Genomic DNA, 10,476 nt, shown 5'->3' on the forward strand with positions numbered 1-10,476 from the left:
CCGAAACGGCCTCAATGTCCTGAATCCACTCAAAACAGTTACCTTTCGTGGTCTTTTTGACCTTGGGGAAGAGAGACTTTGCATGGTGCCAGACCCAGTGAATAAGTTGGATGAGGACACGCCCTAATGTTTTCATGAGCCTGCCTTTCTGTTGGAGGGCCCGCATCAGCAGCTTGTGCCATATATTTGATCATACCTCATAAAGGCATGCATGAAAGAGGACTTCTGGAACTGCTTCAGAAAGTGGCAAGAACAATGGGATAAGTGTATTCAAAGGAAGTTAATGGCACTATGTCTTGCCCTGTAATAAATGTTTGAAATTTAAATACTCATCATATATTTTGATCACTTATATTTCATAGATGGTTGCTCTATGAGGGCCAAGTGACTTCAGCTCTCTAAGCTTCTGTCTCCTCGTGTACAACAAAGGGGAAATAGCCCTGTCTCATCAAACTGTCATGGGAAAGAAAAGAGAAAGCACCAGTAGAGTGTTTACATCGTACCTAGTTGCCATGGTTTATATCTAGATGTCCACAAGGGCACACGGGCAAGGCATTTGCAAGTTGGTTGTATCACAGGTCTTATAGCTGACTTGCTGTTGGAGGTGGAGGGCTGCCTGGAAGAGGTGGATCCCTGTGTTCTATCTCCCTTTCCAGCCCCTTTTGCAGCACCCTCTGCTTCCTGGATACCTGAATGTGAGGACTGATTCCCCTACCAGGCCCCTCTGCCAAGCCACCCTGCCTTGCAACCAGCTGACCATAGACCAAAACCTCTACAAACGTGAGCCAGAATAAACCTCTCCTCCTTCAAATTGTGGGTGTTAGATACTAGAATGTAACCAAGACACTAGCACTGTGCAAAGCACTCAATAGATCCCCACTGTAGTCGTGGCTGATTAGCCAGACTCTGGGCAAAGGCCTTGGCACTGGATGCAGAGGGAGCTCCTGTTAGACATTCTGGAAGCTGGAGTGTCCATAAGCACAGCACTAGCATCTCCCCGGTGCCTGGTGAGGGCCTTCCTACTGCACTACAACGTGGCAGCTCTGTCTTCCTCTTCTTACAAAGCCATTAATGCACTGTGTGCTCCTTCCTCTCCTGATGGCACCCACTATAATCATCTCCCAGAAGCCCCGCCTCCAAACATGTAAATCTATGGGTTTGGGGATTAAGTTTCCAACACATGAACTCAAACCATGGTGGCCCCCTCCCTCCTCTGCAAACTTGACCTTGAAGGTTTTTATGCTCAGACCCAGAAGGGAACCGGATGAGAGATCTGGCAGTGAGCCAGGGTGGAAGGGACGAGGAGAGGCAGTGAGGCCCTTTGACAGGACCCTGGAGAGGCATGTAGGACACCCAGGTGTGTGGCAGGTGCCTCTGAGCTTCACTGCAGGGTTGTGCCAACCGGGCACCTTCTGGTGACAGCCTGGCTTTCTGGGTTGAATTCCTTAGAGAGAGGGTGCAGATGGGTGGGCACAGCCCATGCAACCAGCCAGGTGCTCAGGTGAGGGGCTAAACCAATGTCTTAGTTACTTTCTTCTCATTGCTGAGACAAAATACCTGATGCCCAAAATTAAGGGAGGAAAGGTTTATTTAGCTCATAGTTTGTAGAACTTTCAGCCTGTAATCAGCTGGCTCCAAGCCAGGGCAGCATGGCAGAGGGGCAACAATTCATAGCAGCAGTAGATGCCAAAGTCAAAGGAGCAAAAGGGGGAAAGGGAGAAGCAAGCCTCTTTTCCTCCCCTATATTGTATCCAGGCTACCTGCCCTAGGGCAGGGGTAGCACTCATACCGACAATCCCAGGACTAGACAATGAACCAGTCAGACTCTAGATTCAGAAAAGCCCATCCCCCATGCCTGCATGAGACTTTGGGGGGACATCCAGACACAAACCATAACACCCAGCTCGCTGCTGTTTACACTCAGGGTGTGGTGTGATCCACCCACAACCTCAGAGGCTTCTGACCATTTCTAGTCCTGTAGTGAAAAACTAGCCCCAGGAAAGGGATGATCACAAAAAGGAATGACCACTGTGGGACCCCTGGGGAGTCCAGCCTTCCCCCAGGGGACCCACAGAAGGCACCCTGTCTGCAGCCATTGTGGGCACCAGGAGCCACTCCTCTAGGCTTGTGCTGAAGCAGCACTTTCTACACACAGAGCAAGACCAGAATGGTCTTGGAATTGGTAGTGACTGAGAGGCATGTTTTTAAAACACTGAACAGAGTAGAAGAACTGATGTGAGGGTGTCTCACGGGGAGTGAGGGTATTATATCACGAGTCTTTTGTATGTCTCTATATATGATAATCAAAATATACAATGTTTAAGTCTTTAAAAAATTTATTACAGTAAGACATCTTGCCACGAGGCCCCCCCATCCTCCCTTTCACTTTGAACACACCTATCCCACTATTTTTGCCACTTTCTGAAGCAGTTCTGGAAGTCCTCTTTCATGAGTGTCTTCACAAGTTATGGTAAAAAACACAGTGAATGCTGCTGCCTAGTGCCAGCCGAAGGAAAGGCAGGCTTGTCAGAACGTGACGGGGTGTCCTCATCTACCCTGCTCACCAGAGCGGGCACCGAGTGACTTCTGGCTCTTCCCCAAAATCAGAATGACTATGAAAGGCAAACACTTCAGATCAGTTCAGGACACTGAGGCAGCCACAATAGCTCAGTTGAAGATACTTGGGGAAGAGAACTCCAGACAAGTCCTCAGGTGGAAAACCGCTGGTGTAGAGTGTGTGCACAGGATGCAAGAGCAGAGGCACGCAGGTGTTTACTCTGAGCCTCAGCTGATGACGTTTCTAAAACCGTACCCTGGAGGCCTGTGTCTGACCCCGAAGTTCCTGCCAGGGAAACACCAGACCCTGTGACTGCACAGGCAGGGCGGGCTGGGCTGAGGAAGGTTGGGGCAGCTGGTGCAGCAGGGAGCTCATGTGACTATGGCCATGGCCATGACCATGTCCGTGTCCACGTCTGTGTCGTGGAACTGCTCCTGGTAGCCACTGGATCCCCTGCACGACACCAGACAGCCCGTGACTGCAAGGGATGTGGGCTGAAGGTCAAAGGCGAGAGGAAGGAGGGGGACAGCGTGTGGGAGAGAGGAACAAAGGACCTGCGGTCACTGACACCCACGCGGGGCAGTTGCCTCAGCTCCTCAAGGACAAAGGGCAGAGTTCTATTTCTGAGCCCCGTAGGCGCAGGAGAAAACAAGGTTCTTGTTTTCCACACGCTTGTGGTTGGCTCACTAGTCCCTGGACTCGGGCTGCTGCTCCAGGCGCCCACGAGACCATCCCTAACCTCGTGGCAAGGCCCATGTGGCCCCATGCTGGACACTTCCTGCGCCAGCATGACCTGGCTGCAAGCCTGAGTGTCCTGGTGCAGGTGGCCGTGCCCCACATCCCTCTCCCAGCCCTCGTCTGATGGCCCCATCCACACCCAGGCGTGGAAGGACCACCGAGCTCCCTGAAAGCCCGCCCGGTTCTCAGGAGAGAGACCCTTCTGGTAAGGACACAATTCCTCCAATGATTAAAATAATGGAGGGGGGACAATGATCAGGATCCAGGTAACAGGGAAATCTCAATTTGTCTTGCTTTTTCCTGGGGCAACAAAACACACCCCCGCCCTGCATGGCCTGGCTCCTCCCGGGTTACTCATTTCTCCCGAGGGCTGAGCTGTTTACTTGGCGGGTCATAAAGCAGAGCGCGCTTTGCCCTTTGCACACTTCTCTGCCTTCAGAATCTCTTGGTCTCTCTCTGCCAGGATCCTATCACTGGCCAGGGCTGGGCAGGTGGCTTCCAGACCCCAGTGAGCGACCTTGGCCTGGATCGTCCTGCTAAATCCCGAGTCCCAGGGAAATGGCTGGCTGTTTTCCTTCCGTAGTACTGGGGACTGAACCCAGCAGACTTCATTATGAGCCACATCCCCAACCTTTTTTTACAATATTTTTTTATTAGGAGACAAGGTCTTGCTAAATTGTTTAGTTTCCCAGGCTGGGCTTGAACTAGCGGTTCTCCTGCCTCACTTACCTTTCCAAGGACCTAGCAGAAAGTAGCTGCTTTCCTACTCACCAGTATGAAGGGAGACCTTATGAACATGTGAGGGAAAGGAAAAGAGAGTCCCAGAGAACCGGGATGCACCCTTGCATCAGCTTTGACCAGTGATCTGTTGAAACCAGAGCATCAAGGTCAGTTTCTGGTTAGCAGCGCTGACAGCGAACCACTCTCTACAGCTCAGCCAAGATCCAGTGTGGTCCCCTCCCTTCCTGCACCTCCCACCTTGATAAATGGACAGAGACCCCTTGGAGGGCAGGCACTTGGCTTTGTTTGCCTCATTTTTTCCCATTTTCTGCAACCCCTTGGGCCACATGGGGCTCTGTCAAATAGGCATGGGGTGAAAGAATCAATCAAGCACTCCTTACAGATGGGTTTCTCAGGGTGGCACGAGAAGGGGAAAGAAAAAGCAAGCTAGCACTTCCCCAAACTTTCCTTCTTTCAACAGTGAAAAGTTTGAGTCCAAGAAAATCTGGCTGTAGCCCCACATGAAAGCATCACACTCTAGGAAGGTTGCCAGGGTTAAGCAAATAAAACTATGAAAGAAGGGAACGGGGGTTTCCCCACTCACAGGACACTGATGCCAAATGTGTGGGGGTTTCATGCCGATCCATTTTCCAGCTCTCTAGGGACACCGACGAGGGGCTCTGCACTTCAATACCCAGAGTTCGCTCAGACCCCAGCTCAGGCCAGACATTCATCCTTTGCCCCGTTCTCCTGAAACCCACGGCTGCCTGTCCCGCAAGAGCCTACTAGGAGGCTCTGCGCCTTGGGGGTGTGTGAGAAGCGACCATGTCAAGCATCCATCATGGTTCTGTTGGGGGACCCTGGTGGCCTTGGTGGGAGCAGGGCTGGAGATGATGGAAGAAGTGCCACACCTCCCTCTGCACCCCCCACCACGCCAACAAAGCAGCAAAGGGCTCCGTGAACGAAAAGTGAATTCCCCTGTCCATCAGAATGCGCTCATTAGGAGGAGAAGCAGGGGCACCTTAACAGAGACGTCCCTCCGCTGGTCTTCAGCTGCTCACACCCAGGCCCCTCCCCTGGGGGCACCCAGGAGCTGCAGTCTTGGCGGGAAGCAGTTGATCCTGCCGGGCCCTCCTGCTGTGACTCTCGGACAGCAGGAGAGGGGACTCGAACTCGACACAGGCCCATGAGTCTAGTAATTGGTGGCAACTGGTAGCAGCACCAGTGTGGACCCTAACCCATGTTTCTGAGCCTGCTCTGCCCGATGCGCATGCATGCTGCAGAGCATCAGTGTCCTTTCCCATGGGTCCACTCTTAGCTTGACTGAGCCAGACAGAGAGCCAGCCGTTTGCAGCAAGAGCAAACTCACAGGCCCCAGCTGCAGGATGGCGGCGCCCCACCCCCAAACTCACTGCCCTCCACCCGCGCTGCTCTTGCACAAAACTCAGAAGTGGCTCTTGTCTTGGCCTGCACTTTCCCACTAGGTCTGAAGGACCCCACTGCACTGGACCACTTGTGCTAAGCATCATCCGATCAAACTGAAATTATAAGAAAGGAGGAAAATCCCCCATACAGACCAGGTTTTCCTAAAAACAGAAGAGCCACAGCAGTCAGTCTGAAAGGGCCCCATCAAACTGAGCTGGCATGACAAGGAGTACCCCCTGCTTTAACCCTTGCCGGAAGTAACTGGTGATCTGCAGAGCCTCTTCTGAATGATCTTGTTTGCGAGTTCCTGCCCCAGCTGCCTTGTTCTGGTACTCTCCACAGAGAGCCCTCTGCTCCCATGTGTCCTGCACTTATGCTGCTTTCTGAAAAATACCAGGTCCTTCCTCCTGCGACACAGACTTGGATTGCACCTCCCACCATAGTAAGTGCTGCAGCCAAAGAATGTGGGCGGAAGCCGCGAGGGTCCCGGCTGAGGGAGCTGGCGCGAACAGGGACCAGTGACACATCCGGAAGGCGGATGATCCGTCACCCAGGTTCGAAAATGAGGACAGTGCAGAGGAGAGCCTCAGACCAAGCCACAGTGACCATAACTAGCGCTGTTAGGCCATTGAGATGGTGGGCCTGTTTGTTACTGCATAACCCATGGGCTCCTGGCTGGTGCTCAGCGCTATCCCAAACCTCCTGCACCTGGATCTCCATGGGGGCCCCGCTGAGGTGATTCCCCAAGTCCTCTCACACACTGGGAATTTTGATGCCCTAGCAGGTTTGGGAAACCCCATTGGTCCATGTGAGCTCTGAGAGCCAGCTCCAAGCGGCCTCATAATGGAACTTGTAGTTCCACGGTGACCTGCAGACAGATATGTGCACATCCTGGTCCTCAGAACCCTAAATTATTGTATCTTTTGGGGAAAAAAAAAAAAAAAAGATTTTTGTTGATGTAATAAGTTAAGGGTCTTGAAGTGAGGAAATGGACATGGATCAGCCAAATGGCCCATAATCGCAGGATGAGAATCTTTGCAAGGGTGAGGGGGATGGAGACTTGCAGACAGACACCTAGAAAGCCAGTGCAGACAGAAGCCCGGACTACAGGGAGCGAGCCACAAGCCAAGGACACTACCACCTCTGAAGCTGGAAGAGGAAGGAGCTCACTCCCTCCTAGAGCTTCTGTGGAAAATGCAGCCCTGCACGCCTTGGTTACACACTTGGAAAATGTGAGAGGATAGACCAAGGGTGTTTTGAGCCCCTATGTTTGGCAACCCCGTACAGCAGGAAACCGGCACACACCTCCCAGAGCTCCGGGGTCCTGAGGGTGGTGGGACCTCTGGGGTGACAGAGGAGCTGGGCTGTGGGGACACCTCAGGCAGAGGAGGGGCTCGGCAGCTGAGGGATCCACAAGCTAGAGGAGGCCACTTCAGGGAGTTGGGGCGGGGGGAGCGGAGACCAACATCAGCCTCAGAGGAGGAGCACGGGCGCTCATTTGTGACCTACAGATGCAAGTTGGAGTTTTTCTGCTTTGCTCTATTTTGAAACCGCAGGCATTTTCTCTGTCAGGCTAGCATTCTGGCTGCACAAATGTCAACAGGAAGGAAGGGCGCTCCACCACACTTCTCAGAGCTGCCTATTCAGCCCATCCTATTCCCAGCAGCTCCAGACTCTGCCGCGCCTTGGAGCAGCAGCTGAAGTCCAGCACCGCTTAATGAGGAAACAGAAGGGGAAGTGTGCGGTTCCTGGGAAATAAGGAGCCTCTGAATGTTCCCGAGGAAGTGTGGGCCAGCCGGGAAGAAAGATCGTGCAGATAACGGTTCCGGAAGATGGCTGGGCCAGCTCGGCATAAAGGAGCGAAGAGGGAGTGGCGAGCCCAAGAGGCCCACGGTGGGGTTGTGCGCTGGTGGGGACAGGCATGACTTCTGGGTGGCATCCGTGGTCACCGCGGCCTGGCGCTCCCCTGCGCGCCACTGCCCTCCAGTGGCCAGGCCTGGGATGGCCGCTCAGAGCGTGTGGGAGTCCGGGAAGAGCTCGGACAAGGAGCAGATGGTGTAGTGTGTGCTTTATTAAAATTGCTCGGTGACAGGGTGCAGCGACGAATCCAGAGGACTGGGCTGCCGGTGGGGGAAGTGGTGAGGCCACTGGCAGTGGTGGGAGGGGAGGAGAGCTCTGGGCTTTGGAGCTGTGCAGCTGCAGCCAGGCTCCACACACCAGCATGCAGAGTGGACCCCAAAGCCTGACAGTAATTCAGAGAGGTCTGCCACAGCCCAGGAGAGGTCTGTGATGCTGGGATTGAACCCCAGGCCTTTGCCTTGAGCTCCATTCCCAGCCCCCTCTCCCTCTTTTGAGATAAGGTCTCCCCATTGTCCAGGCTGGGCTTGAACTTGTGATCCTCCTGCTTCAGCCTGCCAGATTACAGCTAAGATTACAGCCATGAGCCACCGTGCCCGGCGATGATGGGCCTTAATATTCATTTCTTGAGCATTATGCAGCCTGAAGACCTCCATGACTTTAGGTGGGAATTTTGAATCCCACCTTTGCTGTCTGAGGTTCAGGCACCCTCACTCATCTCCATGGAGAGCAGCGCAGGGATTTAACACTCAGCGTCCCTCGTCTACCACCCAAGCATTGGTAGTTTCACAAGTTTCCTGTTTTCCTCAAAGAAATATGAAGAACTTCCGTCCACCAGTCTACACCGCCTGAGACAAGCAGAAGAATGAGGCCAAGGTGGCCTTCCTTCTTGCTGGGCATCCACAGAGCTGCTTTATTGATTAGGTCACAGCCCTGAGAACCTCTGTTCTCTTCCCACTTTACAGATGAAGATGCTGAAGCCTGGAATGGTGGATTCTGCCTGAGGCAGGCTGGCTCCTCGGTCTGTACCACTTTTTCTCCTTCTAGCTATCAGTATTACAACTCTTGAACTTGTTTATGGCAACTCGATTGCTTTGGGAGTCACCCGCGGGATTGGTAGAGGACACTTCTGGGTGCATCGGGGTGGGTCATGGAGGTATGGCCTTGCGGTCTGTGTCTGGTCCCTGCCACTTCCTCATTAGCCTGCTCCCTGGCTCTGCTTTCAGCTGCCATAAACTAAGCACCTTTGCTCTGTCACATCCTTCCACCACGATGTTCCTGCCTTGGAGCCGGCTGACCCTGGACGGAATCCCCTGAACCATGAACCTAATCTCTCCCTTAACTTGTGGGCACTGGGGACTGTGTTCCAGCCATGGAATCACAGTCAGCGAAACTCATGCTCTTTAAGCTGAGTTATCACACACCAGTGGGTCATGAAAACAATTTAGTACGCCTCAAAGCACACTTCATTTGACTTAAATGGAATAAAATACAAAATGTCAGGTGTATTTCATGTAGTGAGGTCAAGAATGGTTGGGAAATTTTCTGACAACTTCTCTCCGGTTGTGTGTATACATACTCCCTTACTATACAAAATCTATATCTTACTATGGATCTGGTCCAAAAAGTTAAAAAGCCACATATCTCAAAGTTTTCCCCATCTGGCTATACAAAGCTTATATATGGTAGTTTTACAACATTCCCGTTTTACTCAAAGAGATACAAGGAAAATTTCAGTCTACCACTCTACTCCTAGAGGAACCAAGGCAAAGTTGTCCCCTGGAGGGGACCCATTGGCTCCAAAGACCTGACAAAGCCAAGGTGTCTCTGAGACCACTCAGATCTGGGAACCAGAATGGCCCATCCCCGCTCCTGCTAGGAGTCAGAGTCCCAGGACCCAGGCAGGAGCAGGACCGGGCCTGGGCAGTGACTGGTAGCTCAATGAACCTGAACCCAGCAGGCGTCACCCTGATAGCAAGTGGAAACGTGCCAGCAGATTACGGGCACGGTGGCTACACGCTGGCTAGATGCCCATTCTTTTCAGTTTTCTATATTGACCAAGAGTGTTGCATAAACAAGGCTTATATTTATAATCAGATAAAACAGTCACATTAGTTTTCCAGGCGTGTTGCGGTTGGCCACTCGTGACAGGCGAACACCCCCACCTCCGCCCTGCACTTTTTCTGCCGATGACCTCAGGAGTCCCGACTTCCATTCGCTCCATTCTCTCTCGCAGCTGCTCTCTGGTCCTTCGAGGGTTTTCCGGCACTTCGCTCGCAGCTCTTGGCAGAAGGTGCTGGGTCACATGTGGAGTGACTGGTGTTTTCTGACTCATGGGATGGAAAGAGACGCTGCACACAGGGGCGGCACGCAGGGCCTCGCTGCCAGTAGGGGTAACCTCTCAGACTGGGAGCTGACTCATCAGGGACAGCCTGGCTTGCTAAAGCGCAGGCTCCTTGGGGATGCTCTTCCCCAGCGAGGAGAGGGCCTTCTCAGACGTGGGGCAGACCCGAGAGCCCACCAGCCCTGCTCCAGGGGTGGGGGCCTCCACGCAGGGCAGAGCGATGTCTAAGAGGCCAGCTGGGGCCAGAAGGTAGGAAGGGCAGACGGTCCTGATTGGGAGAAGTGGGGAAAGAAACTAGGCCTGGGGTTGGGCAGAATGCGGTGGAGGCCTCTGCAGACCAGGAGCTGGGACTCTTACGTCACACCACCTTCCAGACAGAGTCTAACAGTGGTTAGTGAGCACACGCGGTCCTCAGGACAGTCCTTGACTCCCAGCAACCCCACAAGATGGTCCGGAAGCCCATTTGCAGATAAGAAAATTCTGCTCAGAAATGTAAATTAACTTGCTCAAGTACACACAGCAGGGAAAAGGATTCCACCTCAAGTCCTTGGGTTCCAGGGGCTGGGTTTTCATTCGCCGTACAATCCCACTCTGCCTTTCGCCTACCCATACAGGGTATGATAAAAACTACTGTGAATGCTGAAATTAAAATAAAAAAGTACTGCAGTAAAAGACACATTAATCCTCCTCAAGATACTGCGCTTCACTCTGAATACACTTAGCCCATCCTTCTGGTCCCTTTCTGAAGCAGCTCTGAAGTCCTCTTTCATGAGTGTCCTTAGCTGTACTACTGTGGCTGTCTCAGCATCCTGAATCTGTTCAAAACATTTACGTT

At 52.8% G+C, this 10,476-nt stretch overlaps 1 long non-coding RNA gene across 2 annotated transcripts; it reads left to right on the top strand.

The window, feature by feature from the left end:
* The first annotated feature begins 3,222 nt into the window (after positions 1-3,222).
* Positions 3,223-7,488, top strand: LOC106146460. Of its 2 annotated transcripts, none has more exons than XR_001230898.1 (2): positions 3,223-3,500; positions 6,997-7,488. It is a non-coding gene; the product is annotated as an uncharacterized LOC106146460 (long non-coding RNA). The 2 variants fall into 2 exon arrangements; XR_001230894.1 differs by having other exon boundaries at positions 7,107-7,488.
* Positions 7,489-10,476: the final 2,988 nt, after the last annotated feature.

Source organism: Chinchilla lanigera, unplaced genomic scaffold, assembly GCF_000276665.1.
Source record: "Chinchilla lanigera isolate Chin_1 unplaced genomic scaffold, ChiLan1.0 scaffold00005, whole genome shotgun sequence".
NCBI lineage: Eukaryota > Metazoa > Chordata > Mammalia > Rodentia > Chinchillidae > Chinchilla > Chinchilla lanigera.